General features: G+C 35.3%; 1 protein-coding gene across 1 annotated transcript in view; it reads left to right on the plus strand.

Moving 5' to 3' along the window:
- The window catches only part of HIKESHI (heat shock protein nuclear import factor hikeshi), a 49,930-nt gene that overhangs the window by 11,529 nt on the left and 20,002 nt on the right, over positions 1-18,399 (plus strand). The window lies entirely within an intron of this gene.

Genomic DNA, 18,399 nt, shown 5'->3' on the forward strand with positions numbered 1-18,399 from the left:
GAGTAGTACGTGATGCCGAACATCACGTGATCACAACTGAGCCAATAGTTCTTGAAATTCTCTTTGATATACAAGTGCTTTGGATTACAAGCATGTTTCCAACGAATTATGTTCACAAACCAAGGTTTTATTATACATGGTTATCTCTTTTTGTAAAATTAACATCCATAAATATGCAGTGCCTACATTTGTTAATTCAGTGGGGGTTCAAAATCATCATATTCTAATTCTGTTACTTCATTTATTAGCTATAAAGAGACTCTTGAATGTCTACTGTTTGGTTACCCAGAGGTAGAGTCATTATAGGAAGGGCATAATAAATGCTTGCCTTTCCTTTTCATATATTAGTGTTCAAAAAATGAGTTGATTTCCTAACATCCTCCAAAAGTAGTAAGCTTTTTTTTAAAGATTGTAAAATCATGGAGATATGTGGTATATATTTATTTATATTGTATGTGTTCTAACCATTGGCATACCTCAGGATCCACTGAACCTAATTTTAATTTTTCTTTAAAGATTTTATTTTTTAAAAATAATCTCTACTCCCAACATGGGGCTCAAATTTGAAACCCTAAGATCAAGCATTGCATGCTCCATTGACTGAGCCACCTAAGTACCCACTAATTTTAATTTTTCATTTTTTTTTTAGGCAGTTACTGATCTTTCATGATTTTTACCCTTTCTTAAGAAATCTTCCAAAGAAAAGGGGCACCTGCGTGGCTTAGTTGGTTAAGCGTCTGACTCTTTGGCTCAGGTCACGATCTCATGGTTCATAAGATTGAGCCCCATGTCAAGTTCTGTGCTGATAGCGCAGAGTCTGCTTGGGATTCTCTCTTTCTCTTTCTGCCCATCCCCTGCTTGCGCTCTCCCTTTCTCTCTCTAAATAAATAAATAAACATTTGAAATAAAAAATACAAACTCTGGGGCGCCTGGGTGGCTCAGTCGTTTAAGCGTCTGACTTCGGCTCAGGTCATGATCTCATGGCTTGTGACTTCGAGCCTGGCCTCGGACTCTGTGCTGACAGCTCAGAGCCTGGAGCCTCTTCAGATTCTGTGTCTTTCTCTCTCTCTCTCTCTCTGCCCCTCCCCTGCTCACACTCTGTCTCTGTCTCTCAAAAATAAACATTAAAAAAAAAAATCTTCCCAAGAACAAAAAACTTACTTTTTATTAATAATTTTAATAATTTGTTGAGATATAATTGACATACAATAAATTGCACATTTTTAAAGGGTGCATTTTGATAAATTTTGAAGTATGTATATATACTTGTGAAACACCACACTCAAGATAATAAGCATGTCACCCCCAGAAGTTACCTAGTGCTCCTTTGTAATCCCTCCTTTTATTTTGTCTCCTAGCCTAGGCAACTACTGATCTTTGTTTCACTAAAATAGTTTGCATTTTCTAGAGTTTTATATGAATGAAAGCATACAATATGTATGCTTTTTTGCCTGGCTTCTTTGACTTATCTGAGTTATTTTTAGAACCATCCATGTTGTAGTATGTATCAACTCATTTCTTTTTATTTCTAGGTTGTATTCCATTGTATGGATGTATGACTATTTGTTCATCCTTTTACCCGTTGATGGATATTTGGATTGTTTAGGGGTTTTGACTCAAAAAATAAAACATATAAACATTTGTATACAAGGTTTTTGTATGCACACATGCTCTCCTTTCTTTTGGGTAAATATCTAGGAGAGGAATGGCTGGATTGTATGGTATTTGTATGTTTAACTTTTTGAGAATTTGCCAAACTTGGGGCACCTGGGTGTCTCAGTTGGTTAAGCATCCAACTTTGGCTCAGGTCATGATCTCAGGGTTTGTAGGTTTGAGCCTCACTTCAGGCTTTGCGCTGACAGCTCAGAGCCAGGAGCCTGCTTCAGATTCTTTGTCTTCTCTCTCTGCCTCTCCCCCACTTGCACTCTCACTCTCTCTCAAAAATAAGTAAACATTAAAAAAAATTTTTTTTTAAACTGCCAAACTATTTTCCAACATGGTTGTTCCATTTTACGTTCAACCAGCAGTGTATGAAAGTTCTAGTTTCTCTACATCCTTGTCAATGTTTGGTTCGGTTCACCTATTCTAATCCGTGTGGAGTGGTATACATTGTGATTGATTGATTGATTGATTGATTAGAGAGAAGGTGAGCAGGGCAGAGGGAGATAGAGAATCTCAAGCATGTGGGACACAATCCCATGACCCTGGCATCGTGATCTGAGCCAAAATCAAGAGTTGGCCACTCAACTGACTGAGCCACCCTGGTGCCCATATTGTGTTTTATTTTTTGTTTTTATTAAAAAAAATTTTTTTAATGTTTATTGTTGAGAGAGAGAGACAGAGTGCAAGCAGGAGAGAGACAGGGAGACACGGAATCTGAAGCAGGCTCTGTGCTCCAAGCTATCAGTCAGCACAGACCCCAACATGGGGCTCGAACTCATGGACCATGAGATCATGTCCACATTGTGTTTTAAATTTGCATTTCCCTAATGACTAATTATGCTGACATTTTTTCATATGCTTATTTGCATGTCTTTGTATGTTCCTTGTTGAAGTGTTTATTTTACTAGGTTGTTTTATTAATGAGTTTTGAGAGGTCTATATGTATTCTTGATGCAAGTTCTTTATAAGATATGTGATTTGAAAATGTTTTTTCCCAGTCTTTGGCTTGTCTTTTCTCTTAACAGTGCCTTTCATAGAGCAGAAGTTTTTAATTTTGATAAAATCAGTTTTTCAGTTTGTTCTTATGTGGATTGTGCTTTTAGTATTGAACCTAAGAAATCTTTTCCTCACCTTTTTCCTAACCCAAGGGTACCAAGGTTTTCTCCTTGTTTTTTAGTTTTAGATTTTATATTTATATCTGGGATCAAATTTGAATTAATTTTGTGTTTAGGGCAAGGTATAGATTGAAGTCCATTATATATTTTTTCAGATGGATAGCCAAGTGTTCCAGCACCACTTTGTAAAAAAGACAAAGTAATGGCACATTTTTCTGCATCCATTATCAAGTATGTTCACTTTGATATTTACTTGGGAACTCCCAGAGTGCTCCATTTTAAAGTAAACTATAAACATACATAAATGATTATTTATTTATTTATTTATTTATTTAGAGGGAGGACACAAGTGAGCGAGCAGCAGAGAGAGAGAATGCCACATGTGGCAGAGAGAGAGAGACAGACAAGTGGGGCTCACCCAGGGCTCATGTTTTACCCGAAGTGGGGCTCATGCTCACTCGAAGCGTGGCTTGTGCTCACGTGAAGTGGGACATGAGCTCATGTGAAGTGGGACATGAGTTCTCCCAAAGTGGGTCTCGAGCTTACCCAATATGGGACTCAAACTCAGGAACTGTGAGATCATGACCTGATCAGATACTTAACAACTGAGCTACCCAGGCACCCCATAAATAAATATTTGTATATTGATTTTAAAAGACAAGAGGGGTGCCTGGGTGGCTCAGTCAGTTAAATGTCCAACCCTTGATCTCAGCTCAGGTCATGATCTCCCAGTTTGTGAGCTCGAGCCCCATTAGTTTGAGCCCTCCTTTGGCCTACATGTTGACAGCGTGGAGGCTGCTTGGGATTCTTTCTCCCTCTCTCTTTGCCCTTCCCCTGCTCATGCATGCATGCTCTCACTCTCTCAAAATAAATAAACTTTAAAAAAACTAAAGAAAAAGACAAGAAATTAAATAGATACTATTACAGTTTTTCAATTTATTTTATTTTAAATGGTTATTTATTTTGAGAGAAAGCATGCATATAGAGCGGAGGAGGGACAGAGAGAGAGGGAGAGAATCCCAAGCAGGCTCTGCACAGTCAGCACAGAGCCTGACACAGAGCTCAATCTCATGAACCATGAGATCATGACCTGAGGCAAAATCAAGAGTTGGCTGCTTAGCCAACTGAGCCACCCAGGTGCTTCATATTAGAGTTTAAAAAAAAAAAAAAAAAATTGCTAGTTTTAAACATGCTAGAAGATGAGATGGATACTGGTAAATATTTATAGTAATAAGCAGTATAAGAAGAGAAATAGCTAATTGGGGGAAAGAGTGATGATGTTTTTGGTTTGGGTTTGAGGAGCCTGTGGGACACAATAGCAGTGCCTCAAATATAAAATGGTAAGTTTTGTATAGGAATAGGCTAGTAGCCAGCTAACTGCTAACCTTTTGCATAGTTGGAAAGTGCAGGCTTATATTATATGCAGAATTGTATGCATTAAGGTGAATTTTAGCCACCAGCCAGTAGACGAGGACCCATTGTTTGTTTTTGGAGACATACACATTATATTGTCAATTTAATGCATACCTTTATCTCTCTTCTTTTTGCCTCAGCTTTGCCAGCATTTTGTGTTTCTTTTTCATTTTTGATCATCACTTATTCCTTGCAGGACATGCCTTGGGGAATAGTGAAAAATGTTTTTTGTCTATCCCTTTCTCATTGCTTTTGGCTCTCTTTTCCCTTTTCTCTTGTGATCCCCAACAGGTTGAACGTTGGTGTGCTGGTGGCATTTTGGGGTAATAATAACCTAGACATTTTCTTATTGTGTTATTTAATCGAATTTGGAGAATATTCAGCAATTAGAAATGTGTTAATTCAGTTGCTATACTTGGAACAATAATAATAAGTTAGATATATTTTCTGTTGTGGAGTTAGGTAAAATAGTCCTAAAACCTAATCCCAGAGTAAAACCTGATTCAGTAAGGGAAAATGGATTTATTTCCATTATGATAATAGGAGTAGTTCTTTTTTTTCTCCTGCCTTTTTAAAAGTAAATGGTTTGGGGCGCCTGGGTGGCGCAGTCGGTTAAGCGTCCGACTTCAGCCAGGTCACGATCTCGCGGTCCGTGAGTTCGAGCCCCGCGTCGGGCTCTGGGCTGATGGCTCAGAGCCTGGAGCCTGTTTCCAGTTCTGTGTCTCCCTCTCTCTCTGCCCCTCCCCCGTTCATGCTCTGTCTCTCTCTGTTCCAAAAATAAAAATAAACGTTGAAAAAAAAAATTAAAAAAAAAAAATAAAAGTAAATGGTTTGTCATTATTTCCATTTTAACATGTATTGATAATTTTATCCATTAAAACAAATTTTCAAAGCAGTATTTATGATGGACAAATCACAATATTTTATTAAAAATAAAGCAGCTTAAAATGTTTAAAAACTTACTGCATATCAACATTAAGCAAATGATAAAATGCTGTTAAAATGTTTTGGTTTTTTAAAAAAAAAATGTTTTGGTTTTTTTTTACTAGTAAGTTGTTTGGAAAAGCATTTTTTGGATGTTTAAAGTATTAGAGTTCTTTTTACATAAAAATAAGATGTTATTCATAGTAGGGAATGGTGTATTATTAAAATAAAAGAATAGGTTGACTTTTTTTTTTTTTTTGAAGTTTATTTATTTTGAGAGAGAGAATGAATCCCAAGCAGGCTTCCATGCTGTCAGCACAGAGCCCAATGTGGGGCTTGATTCCACAAACCATGAGATCATGACCTGAGCCGAAATCGAGAATTGGACGCTTAAATGATTGAGCCACGTACCCCAAGAATAGGTGGATTTTTAATAGATCTATATTGTTGAACCTTTGAGATGCCCTATATTCAAGGGTATAGGTTTTATTACATTGGGCATTCTTAGCTAAGTAGCATGGCAGGGTGGGAAAGAGACGTGTTGAAGTACCTCCAGGCAGTTGTGATTGAACTGAAAAGTTATGAAGCTGAATTTGTATGAAAAAAATTTCATTTAAAAAAATGTTTATTTATTTTGAGAGAGAGAAGAGCACGAGCTGGGGGTTGGTGCTGGGGGGTGGGTGCAGAGAGAGAGGGAAAGACAATCCTAAGCAGCCCCTGCACTGTCAGCATAGAGCCTGATGTGGAGCTCAAACTCATGAACTGTTAGATCATGACCTGAGCCAAAATCAAGAGTCGGAGGCTTAACTGATTGATCCACACAGGTGCCCCTCAAAAAATTTCATTTTAAGAAACTTTGGCACTGTGCAGTTTTCTGCTAGATAATGAAAGATTTCTTAACTTTTCACTGAACAGTCCTTGTTGGGGCAGGTTAAGAGAGCTCAGTTGGGAGAATTGCAGTTGATAGGGAGTCTTGAAGCCAGTTACTGTGAGTTTTATTTTGATTGAGAAAAGATTCTTTGTGACTCTTGGGGCCTGAAAGGAGTTATATGGTGAATACATTTTTCTGGAACAATCTGGGGGTGATGGTTAACAAGTAGGATAGGGCTAAACTTGAAAATACATAATGAAGGGTTTGATATTAAGAAACAGAAATAGGGCCGCCTGGGTGGCTCAGTCGGTTAAGCAGCTGACTTCGGCTCAGGTCATGATCTCACGGTCTGTGAGTTCGAGCCCCGCGTCGGGCTCTGTGCTGACAGCTCAGAGCTGTTTCAGATTCTGTGTCTCCCTCTCTCTGACCCTCCCCCGTTCATGCTCTGTCTCTCTCTGTCTCAAAAATAAACGTTAAAAAAAAAATTAAAAAAGAAACAAAAATAATCTTCCCTTCCTCCCTTCATCCCCACCTACGTGGGATATAGAAATCCTAAAAAAAAAAAAAAAGCACAAACTTAGAAGATATGATTTGGTGGTTAGAGAATTGGAGAATATGGGAAGTTTCTTTACATGAGTCTCTTGTAATTTTGTCTTTAGATGCTGTCCTTGGTCTTTATAATGTGAAAGAGATATTTAACCAAAAAATTAGTAAAACTTTTGAAATACTGAGAGTTCTATATAAAGAGATTCTTCCCTTTATAAAGAGATTCTTCTCTTTAGTAGAAGTGTATACCAACTTAAATTGGCACATACAAAGGAATATTAACAAAATTAAAACTTGTTTTATGGAACTTATATTAAAAGTATCTATAGGTACTATGGGTCTTTGGCTATACCATGATTTTCTTTTCCTATCTTCATATATTGCTTTGAGGTTCCAGTGACTATTGGCTGTATAATGTGTGATGTAAACTCAAAAGCATTTCCTAGTGTTTTTTCTTCTGTTGCTCTTTTTTGGCACCTCCTTCTGTGTCTTTAATCATGCCCCTTATCCCCATTAGCAACTCTGACTGAACAAAATATTTCAGGTTGTAAACAGAAGGCCCCTGGTTAGCAGAAACCAAACACTATAAATCAAACCAAAGCAGAACATCAAATGAAGTAGACACTGACTTATCTAGGCTGTTCACTCATGTTAGGGGTTGATTCAATATTTACTCCTTTCCCCTTCAAGCTATGTAGATGTCCAGGCTTGAGAGAGCTGCTGCTTTTTTTGATTCCCATTTCACACTGTGCCTCTAACTTCCTTTTTCAGGGACTGTCTTGTATTCTTTTTTTTTTTTTTTATTGAATATTGTACTAATTTTAGGTGTATAAATATTGATTTGAGAGTACTACACAATACTCAGTGCTCACCAAGATAAGTACAGTTACCATCTGTTAACCATAAAATGTTGCTACATTACTGACTATATTCCCTATGCTATACTTTTCATCTGGAAGCTTCATATGCCAGTAACCCATGTGTCCATCAGTAGATAAATGTATAAAGATGTGTATGTGTACACACACACAGCAGAATAATACTCAGCTATAAAAAAGAATGAGATCTTGCCATTTGCAATAATATGGATGGACCTAGAGGATGTTATGCTTAGAGAAATAAGGCTGAGAAAGACAAATACCATATGATTTCACTTATATGTGGAATCTTAAAAAAACACACAACTGAACACACACAACAGATTCTTTTTTTCTTAAAATTTTTAAATGTTTATTAATTTTTGAGAGAGAGAGACAGACAGACAGAGCATGAGTAGGGGAGGGGCAGAGAGAGAGGGAGACACAGAATCTGATGCAGCTCCAGGCTCTGAGCTATCAGCACAGAGCCCAACATGGGGCTTGAACTCATGAACTGTGAGATCATGACTTGAGCTGAAGTCAGGTGCTTAACCGACTGAGCCACCCAGGTGCCCCAACAGATTCTTAAACATAGAGAACAAATTGGTGGTTACAAGACGGGGGGTGGGTGGAGGGATGGACAAAATGTATAAAGGGGATTAAGAGGTACAAACTTCCAGTTATACAATAGGTCATGGAGATGAAAAGTACAGCATAAGGAATCTATTAGTCATTAATTCTATACCATTATTTTCAAGTTGTCTATTTATATTGTGAAAGCTTGGGAAATATACCAGGAATTACTTTAAGTATTTAATACTAAATTGTTAATTTATTATTAATTATAATAATTATAGTTGTTTATATACTTGTTTAAATAAAAAAGTTCCTGCTTACGTAATTTAGACTTTGTTGTATTGCTCAACTAATTACTGAAAATCTTCATTCTTAGCATGTATGCGTCAAGTGATGACTGTTTTCAGTTAGGATCTGAGTGTGTGTGTGTGTGTGTGTGTGTGTGTGTGTGTGTGTGTGAATATTAAAATCACTCCAAGACAGTTTTCAGAGGAAACAAATTAGTAAGCTGAGATAATTTAAAATGGCTTTGTGGAAGATGAGACTGAGTATGTATTTGAAGTATGAATAGGTTTGGATAGGGTGGCAGTAGGAGGATGAGAATTGCATTTGGAAACGATCAAAGTCATAAAGGTAGTAATATGCACTGCACATTCAAATGTCAGTTAGGTGGCAGACTTTGAAGCGTGTCATAATAGGCTCCTATCTGAGAAGTGTCATTGGGGTAAGGTTTTAAAGGTAAAATGGAGCTGTTGTGTGATGGTGTAGCTATATGGGGTTTCAATTTTTTTCTGGTTAGGCAAGTGTTTTTAGCAAGGAAGTGATATTTTGTATTTTATTGAGTTTTACTTTTACTGTTTACTTTTTTAAATGTTTATTTTTGAAAGAGAGAGCGAGCGAGAACATGAGCAGTGGAGAGGCAAAAAGGGAGGGAGACGGAGGATCTGAAGCAGGTTCTGTGCTTAGTGGGGGTTGAACCCATGAACCATGAGATCATGACCTGAGCCGAAGTTTGACACTTAACCGACTGAGCCATCCAGGCCCCCTGGATGCACACAAGTGGGGAGAGGGGCAGAGAGAGGGAGAATTTTAAGCATGCTCCACACTCAGCGTGGAGCCCAATAGGCCTCTATCTCACAACCCTGAGATCATGACCTGAGTCGAAATCAAGAGTCGGATGCTTAACTGACTGAGGCACCCAGGTGCCCTGAGATTGATACTTTTTTAAATGATGTTTTAGGAAAGTTATTGTCTGAAATGGCTTGGAAAATCTGTTGTGATTAGAGCAAGAGAAACCAGTTAGGAAGATTTTATAATGATTGAAGGATGAAGGAAAGGTAACATATATTGAATATCTGTTTGTATAGTGCATTGAGCTAGGCTTTCACGTGTATTAATTATTTAATCTTTAACAGGAGTCCCTAGAAGGAGGTATTATTAGTGTCTGGTTTTTAAGAGGCTGGATTTCAGAGAAGTTACAATATTTTGCTCAAAGAAGAGAGTCTGTTAATTTTTGGGTATTATGTATAGATCTACCTCTTCGAAACTGTTGAATGTTATATGGCAATAAATACCCTAATTTAATTAAACAATTCCCATTGATGGAAATTTGGGTTGTTTCCATTGTTTTAAATTGTTTTACTACCAATGCTACAATAAATATTCTTACACATATATTTGTACATATTTTCTAGCACTGTATTTCTGTAGAAGAAACTCCTAGAAGTTGGAACTGAATTCCTGGATTAAAAAGGCCTTTAAAACAAATGGTGTAGGAAGCCCGGAGAAAGGGTACTGAATGTGGATAATGGATCATGATTTTCATGGCAGTTTTTAGAAAGTCGTAATAAAGGTACAGTGTACTTGGTACTACATAAAAAAAACTAATAGAGCATATCCTTGCCAAGTATAATAACAGAGTAAGCCATGGGGTATTAGACTGGCAGGCCTAAAAATAATTTAATCCACTCCTTAATTTTCCTGATGAGAATCTTGAGATTTAGAAAGATTGATTCTCATCAATCTCAGATCTCATCAAAGATGAGTTTTTTAATATTTATTTAAAGGGATGAGGGGAGCCTGGGTGGCTCAGCTGGTTCAGTGTCAACTCTTGATCTCAGCTCTGGTCTTGATCTCAGGGTTGTAAGTTAAACCCCAACTGGGGTTCTGGCCTGGTGTGAAGCCTCCTTAAAAAAATTAAAAAAAAAAGAAGAAATAAAGGGATAAGATGATGACATGAGTTAAAAGGCTTTCAGAAACATTGATGTAGAGGATATGGTTCTTTATTTTCTACCTGTTTTAAATGATAGTATAGTATTACATTTTGTTGATAAATTATGGTTTGATTTACCTATTTCTTATTAGACATTTTGGCTTTTTTTTTTCTTAAGTCTGAACATCCTTTACATTTCAGTTGTTTTATTGCTATGTATGGAAGTACAACTGATTTTTTTAAGACTTTATTCTTTTTAGAGCAGTTTTAGGTTTACAACAAAATTGAGAGAAGGTACACAGATTTCCCATATATCCTTGTCCCCACACAGACATAGCCTTCCCCATTATCAACATCATTCACCAGAATGATTGTTTTGTTTTGTTTTGACCAAGGATAAACCTCCACTGATACATCATAACCACTCAAAGTCCAGTTTATCTTAGGGTTCACTCTTGTTGTACATTCTTTGTATATGGATAAATGTTTAATGATGTATATCTGTAGTTAAAATATTACACAGTATTTTCAATGTCCTAAAAATCTACCTATTATTCATCTCGCCCATCTCACATTTCCCCTAACCCTGAGTCTTGGGCAACCACTGACTTTTTATTGTCTCTCTGATTTTGCCTTTTCCAGAATGTCATGTATTTGACATCATACAGTATGTAGCCTTTTCAGATTGATTTTTTTCACTCGGTAGCTCATTTCTTTTTAGTGTTGAAAAATATTCCATTGTCTGGATGTACCACAGTTTATCCATTTACCTAATCAATTATGAATAAAGCTGCTCTAAACATCCATGTGTAGGTTTTTGTCTGCATAGAAATTTCCGTCTCCTTTGGGTAAATACCAAGAAGCGTGATTGCTGGGACTTAGGGTAAGAGTATGTCTAGTTTTATAAAGAATCTGTCAAACTGTCTTCCAAAGTGGCTGTGTGTGTTTGCATTCCCACCAGCAAGGAATGAGAGTTTCTGTTGCTCCTCACTGAATAGCATTTCGTTATCACACAACTGATTTTTGTATATTGACTTTGTACCCTAAAGAATGAAGGAAAGAGTAGCATATATTGACCATCTTGTTAAACACCCTTATTCTAGTAGCTGCCTATGATGTTTTATGTAGATGATTGTAATGTCTTTGAAAAAGTCTTTTTACATCTTTCTTTCCAAATTGGATGCTTTTTATTTCTTTTTATTGCCTTAGTGCATTGCCCTGGCCTTTGAGTACCATGTTGGATGCAGGTAGTAAAGAGAGCAGTGAGGCAAGAAAAATAAAATGCATAACAGTTGTTCTCTCTTTCTGTTTTATGAATGTATAAGATTGATGAATTGTCCCTTTCATTTATATGAAATGCCCTTTATCTCTGGTAATGCTCCTGTCTGAAGTCAGCTTTGTCTAAAATTTATATAGCTTTGTTGGCTTTCTTATGGTTAGTGTTCACGTGCTATATTTTTTCTGCATTTTTACTTTTTTTTTTTTCTTTTATTGAAGGGAGGCGTGGGGCAGAGGGAGAGAGAATCTTAAGCAGGCTCCATTCTCAGTGCGGAGCCTGACTTGGGTCTGGATCCCCTGACCCTGGGATCACGAACTGAGCTGAAATCAAGAGTTGGATATTCAACCAACTGAGCCACCCAGGCGCCTCTTTCTTGTGAACAGTATTTAGTTAAGTGCTGCTTTTTGAAAACTTGTTCTTTCAATCTCTGCCTTTTAAATGAAATGCTTAGTCCATTAATATTTAACATTATAGATATGCTAGGTTTAAATTTTTACCTTGTTCTTCGGGGTTTTTATGGCCACCTTTTGGATTATTTTAAATCCATATTTCTTTTATTGTTTTTTGTTTTTTGTTTTTTTTGCAAAGGTGTATTAGATTTTTAGTGTTTCCTCTAGGGATTATAATATGTACTGTTAACTTTTCACAGTGTACTATAAATTAATATTAACAATAAACATTCTGTATTTGACAACTACAAAACTGGATCTTGTCATTTTATAAGGCCTCATCTCTAGTATTACTTTCTATGTCAGCCTACTCAGTGAAATTCTGAATATAATGATAAAAACCATGTGGCAAAAATCACATTTTGTGACTTATTTTAAATTAAAGATATTTATCTCCTATTTTTATCTTCTTCATAACACAATTCAACATTGCAGCTCTGTTTTATTTTATTTTAATTTAATTTTGTCTTACTTTTTTGAGAGAGAGAGAGCATGCAAATGGGGGAGAGGGTCAGAGGAAGAGAGACAGAGAGAAAGGGAGAGAGAATTCACGCTGAGCCTGGAGCCCGATGTGGGGCTTGATCCCATGACCCTGGGATCATGACCTGTGTCCAAATCAAGAGTCAGATGCGCAACTGACTGAGCCATGCGGGCACCCCAGTATTGCAGGTTTTAAATAGCATGTGAGAGAGAGTCAGATCTGGATAATTGAAGCCTAAAGGTCTGTTGTAAATACTCTGCACATTTTCCTCATTCCTCAGAGTTCAGAATTTTCATAGCTTTCAGAGTTGAATACCAGAGACAAAAGGATTATTTACTCACCTTTGCTTTGGCCGAAGAAGCATTTCATGATCAAGTCCAGGTTGTACTGGGAATTTTTCAGTGGGCTGCATCTTTAATTTTTTTGAATTCTTTTGGGAGATAGGTGGTTTTTCTTTTTCTTTTTTTTTTGATGTGTGTATCCTTTCATTAACATAGAAAGTATCTGTAATTTGAAATCCATTTTCCACATATACTTACTTCTTTCTAGTTTCGTATTAATATTGTCTGATCTCACAGTGCTTTTTGAGTTTTTTTTTTTTCAATTATCTTACCTGAATTCTGTAAGTATTGTCTAGTATCATTAAACTGTAAGATGATTAAGAAAACTCAGCATTCATATAGTAGGTCAACTAAGTGCAAGTGTCCCATTTATAATAACTTAAACATCTGTTAAAACCTGTAACAACTGTGAATAATGAGGTGCTATGTAGTGTTCACTTTAAGAAGGTTTGGTTCATCATCTGTAAGAAGCATGAGTACAATATCTTTTAAATAAATGTTTAAAATTTTGATTCTAAATTTGGAAAGTGGAAGCAGTTTCTCTTACTGAAAATATAGAACTGAATATATATTATGTACATTTATGCATACTTAATATGCATATATCTGTCAAAGGTAAATCTTTGTAGAGTTCATATACTATTTGAAGAGTTTGTTTAAACCACATCCACATACTCTTTCATACACACAGAGTTCAACTTAAAACCTTCCTTTTCTCTGTAGGTTAACTATTTGTAAAGTGTTTCACGAGACAATGAGGAAATGGTTCAATGCCTCAGTCAGGGAGAATTCCAGTGACATCTGCAGTGGAGAATTATGTGGAGGATGGGAAACAGAAGAGGCCAAGATTGGAAGAGCAGGTGGGGGAGTAGGACATTAGGTCAGATGTAATAAAAAATATACGTGGAACTTTACAAATATTTTTTTTTTGTTTGTAGCACTTTAACATGTGATTGTAATTAATAGAAGAATAAGAAATAGTTGTTTAAATCACCTGTGGTGTAAAGAAGAGGGATCATTTGTTTATCTGAATTAAATAATGGAGTAGAGCTTTGTAGAATGCTCTTATTATGAGAAAAGGTGATATTTTAATATTTTAGACCTTCAGGGTAAATTGGGCACCTTGTAGTGGGATTTTACCTACCTACCTACCTTTCTGTCTTTCTACCCTGGCCTTATTGTATTAGTTTGAAATGAAATTCCAAAAGTATCTGTTCCGATACTTAAAAATTCTTTTTTGCATTAGGGATTTAAAACAAATACTTAAAAATTCTTTTTTGCATTAGGGATTTAAAACAAATACTTAAAAATTCTTTTTTGCATTAGGGATTTAAAACAACTTTATTTTGAAATAATTTTAAAATTAGAGAAAAATGACAAGAATAGTACAAAGAATTTCTTACATTCTTCTCCCAACATTTATCAGTTTTGCTACATTTTATCATATAGATCTGGAGATCTATATACGTGTGTGTGTATTTTCTTTTTTCTTGAAACTTTTGAGAATAAGTTGTAGATATTATGCCCCTTTACTCCTAAATACATCAGAATATGTATTTAGAGAATACAAAAGTATTCTCTTATGTAATCATAGTATAACTATCAAATTCAGAAAATTTAAGATTAATACAATACTCTTGTGTAACATACAGTATACATTAAAGTTTTACCAATTTTCTTAATAATGCCTTTAGTAACAGGCATTATTGCCTTCATCTAGGATCCAGTTAGGATCATACATTGCATTTAATTGTCTTTAGTCTTCAAACTGGAACAGTTGCTCAGCCTTTCTTTTTCATGACCATGACATTAAAAATAACTGTGAAGAAAGGCTTAGTACCCAAGAGGAATTTTTAAGAAATGTTTTTAAAGTTTATTATAAATCATCATTTGAATTTCTTCTTTATAATTCTGTTCTTTTTGGGCTTGCCATATTTTAATGTCCTCACTTTGGCTTTCTCTGCACATGACCTCTGTGGTCTCCTCTAATTTCATTTAGCTCAGTTGCAGGAAAGAAACTTTTAAACTTATTCTAGTTTTTGTTTTAAAATTGGGTTGAGCTTGTCAAGGGGATTAAAAAGGACAACACGAGTTCAAGATGGTACTGTTAGTCTATTGATATGAAATAGAGCTTGTGAGCCAAAATGGGAGGGAACCTTTTACTTCCTAACATTTCTTGACTTGCTTTCTTGAATGGCTTATTGTGAAGTAAGAAATGAGTAAAAATCAGTGAAGAGTTCATGTCATGGATTGGTATAAGCAGGTGGGATAATGAACTAGAATGAGTATCAACTTTAGAGTTTGATAGACCTGTTTTGAACCCAATTAACTAGCTGTGTAATCTTGACCAAGTTATTTAACTTCAGAGGGGATTTCAGGTAAAGTGGATATCATAATAGCTACAGTGCAAGTGTTTTTGTGAGCATTAGAGATAACAAATGCAAAATGCATATAGTACCTGTCATATAGTTGGTACTCAAGAAATGGTTATTACCTTTTTATAAAATCTTTCTTTTTATAGAAAGATCTAGGAAATATCTTAAAAATTGCCCAGAAAATGAAGCCTATTCAGAAAGATTAAGTATCTGTTACTGCTCCCATTAGATTGTAAGCTCCATTTGTATCTTTTACTGTATGTGCTTTAGAATGTATACAGCACAATGATGGACTTTATTAAATACTGGAATATTTACCAAGTGATGAACTTGGTAAATATTGCTTGTTTAACTACATTTCAGACATGCAAATTCTAGATGTATTATAATGTCAGATACATTATCATGTTTATCTGGTTAAAATATTTATTGTTGATAAACCTTTGATAGTCACATTGCTTTTGAATTATGCATGAGTGAAAAATGTAATTTCAGGCTTGTGAGGCTATCGATGGAAATGAAGCATAGAGGTTTTAGAAATAGATTACTGATTTCTAAATATTTACATCCAATATCAACAAGGCTTTTATGCAGGCATAATTATGCCATTTTATGTAGTTTTTTTGCATATGTCATATTCAAATGCCACTTTACAGTGAATTACTTATTTTTAGCATAAGTGCTTTCTTTAGTCATCTCTTTGTCGCCATGCACAGCTTTCATATCTTCACCAATGGACTCACTTTTACTTTTTTAGTTTCCTTTTTAGGGTATTTAGAACTCTTAGACTGATATTTCATGAGTTTTATTCTTTTGTAGAGGTCTTCTAAAGAATAGTACATTTGCTTATATATTTTTAAAAGTCATTGTATCTTGCAATTACCATATGGATCTACTGGACCATTTTACAAATTTAAAATGAATTTGGTGTTATTAGTAACCTTATTTTTCCTCCATCATGACACAGTTTGCTCTTTCATCCAAGGAATTATTCATTACTTGTCAATTACTCTCAACTATGCAAAAAAAAAAAAAAAAAAAAAAAAAAGAAGAAGAAAATGCATGATGGAATTAGTGCAGATTTTAGCAAACATTTTTGTAAAGAATAAGATAGTATATATTTTAAGCTTTGTGGGCCACATATGGTCTTTGTAGCATATTAGTTTTTAAAAATGTTTATTTATTTTGAGAGAATGTGTACGTGGGTGAGCAGGGGTGGGGCAGAGAGAGGGGGAGAGAGAATCCTAAGCAGGCTCCATGCTCAGTGTGGGGCTCTGTCTCATGACTACAAGATCACACTCTGAACTGATATCAAGAGTTTGATACTTAACCGACTGAGCCACCCAGGCACCCTTGTAGCATATTCTTCTTTAAACAACCCTTTAAAAGGGTAAAAACTATTCTTAGCTCACAGGTCATATGAAAATAGGTTGTGGCCCAAATTTGGCCTGTGTACCTTAGTTGCCATTGTGTTATCCTACAGTTTTCATATTGCATCATCCAAAAGATTATTTTATCTTTCAAGAAGTGTCAAAGGAGACTGGAGACACCATCTTTATGGTCTGCTCTTTGCTTATATTGAACAGAATTAGGAATTCATATTTTGTTATATTTTGTTTATAATTGCAAAGAGAAGAAAATTGACAGGAACAAGTTTCATAATTATTGTATGAATCAAAAAATGAATATAAAGAGGCAAATAGCCACATTCTAAACTCTAATTATGATGGTGAAGTTGATCATAAAAGGAAAGTCTCAGACTGATTCTTTGGATGATATTGTCTTAGGTGAATTTTCTCATACTAAAAAACTGATGATTGAACAGTTTATTTCTAAGGACAAAAGAAAATATGGTACTCCTACCCATTTAGTTATTTAACAAGGAGGAGTAAATACAGTATTTGGTGACAAAATCTTGAAGATGTAGTAAAATGCTGGTATTCTTTCCTGTTATTCTTTTAAAATTGAGACACTTCAAAAGTGGACATTGCTGAAAGTGGGTGTGTATACAGGTAATTAGAAGGCAGTAGGTGTAGAAATGAAACAAATTAATTGGATTGATTATTCTAAATAATTTTATAAATCTAAAAATGACAGTGTTTTGCAAATTGTGGATCAAAGAAGATGCCCATCCTTTCTTCAACAAATTATGAGCCATTAAATAGTTCAGAATTTTAAGATTTAAAGCATTATATTTTGACAATGCAATTGTTAGAAGAAATAATGATAAGTTAGAACCTATTAGAAGATGTGTTTAAATCAGGAGTTACTAGATTTATAAGATGGATATGTCTCACATTTACTCATGATAGTGAACAATTCAGAGAATGTGGCTCATTTTGGTTATATATAAACTTAAAAAACTGGTTAGTGGGGGATGAATATTTGGACTTGTTATATTTCAATACTTATTAAAAATTTGAATAAAGTTGTTTTTCACTATTTTCCTGTGAAATTTTTGTAAGATGACTTTTAAAATATATATATTTAAAGACTCCATTAGACACAGATAGTAAGTGATGATTACTGCTTCTTGTATACTAACAGTAAAAGTCTAGTTTCTCATAGAATTTCTTCTTCTGAGTTGTGCTTTGTGTTAGGCTCTTGACTTGCAGTGAAGAGGGACACTTTGAGAAACACCTTTGAAAGATTTTCTGCTGCTTTTACTATTAGAATGTTGAGGAATTTATCTAATTTTTTTCTTCAAGACCAGGCTGGATGTTTTACCTTCTCTGTTTTTGTGTAACTGTTTGACACTAAGACTCAGTATAATTGGTCATGTTTTTCTTTTCACTCTTGCTGTCATGAATTCAGATCCAAAATTAAACACTAAGTTTGTATATTATGTTTCAGTGTTTCTTCCCAGTATTTTATGGTTTACAAACAAGAACCTATGTACTTAACGGTTATCAACCACTGTGTCAAGCCCATTTTGAGAATAAGAGTAAATAAAAGAATGAGTTCATTGCACAGTGGATCTCTTTGAAAATATAAAGATTGCCAAAGACTTTTGGTTTTGTTTTTTTCTCTCTTAAGTTGTTTTAGTCCCAGAGAGCTTTAAATGAAGTCAGAATATTTCCTTAGTCCCCATCTCTTACAATGGATCTCAAGCCAGTTTTACTTAGTAGTTTGCCAGTAGCTTGCATGCAATAAAAGAGGAGGTTAGAGGGGCGCCTGGGTGGTGCAGTCAGTTAAGCATCCGACTTCAGCCAGGTCACGATCTCACGGTCCGTGAGTTCTAGCCCCGCATCAGGCTCTGGGCTGATGGCTCAGAGCCTGGAGCCTGTTTCCGATTCTG

This window comes from Herpailurus yagouaroundi, unplaced genomic scaffold (genome assembly GCF_014898765.1).
Source record: "Herpailurus yagouaroundi ecotype Mexico unplaced genomic scaffold, PumYag 180, whole genome shotgun sequence".
Taxonomy (NCBI): Eukaryota; Metazoa; Chordata; class Mammalia; order Carnivora; family Felidae; genus Herpailurus; species Herpailurus yagouaroundi.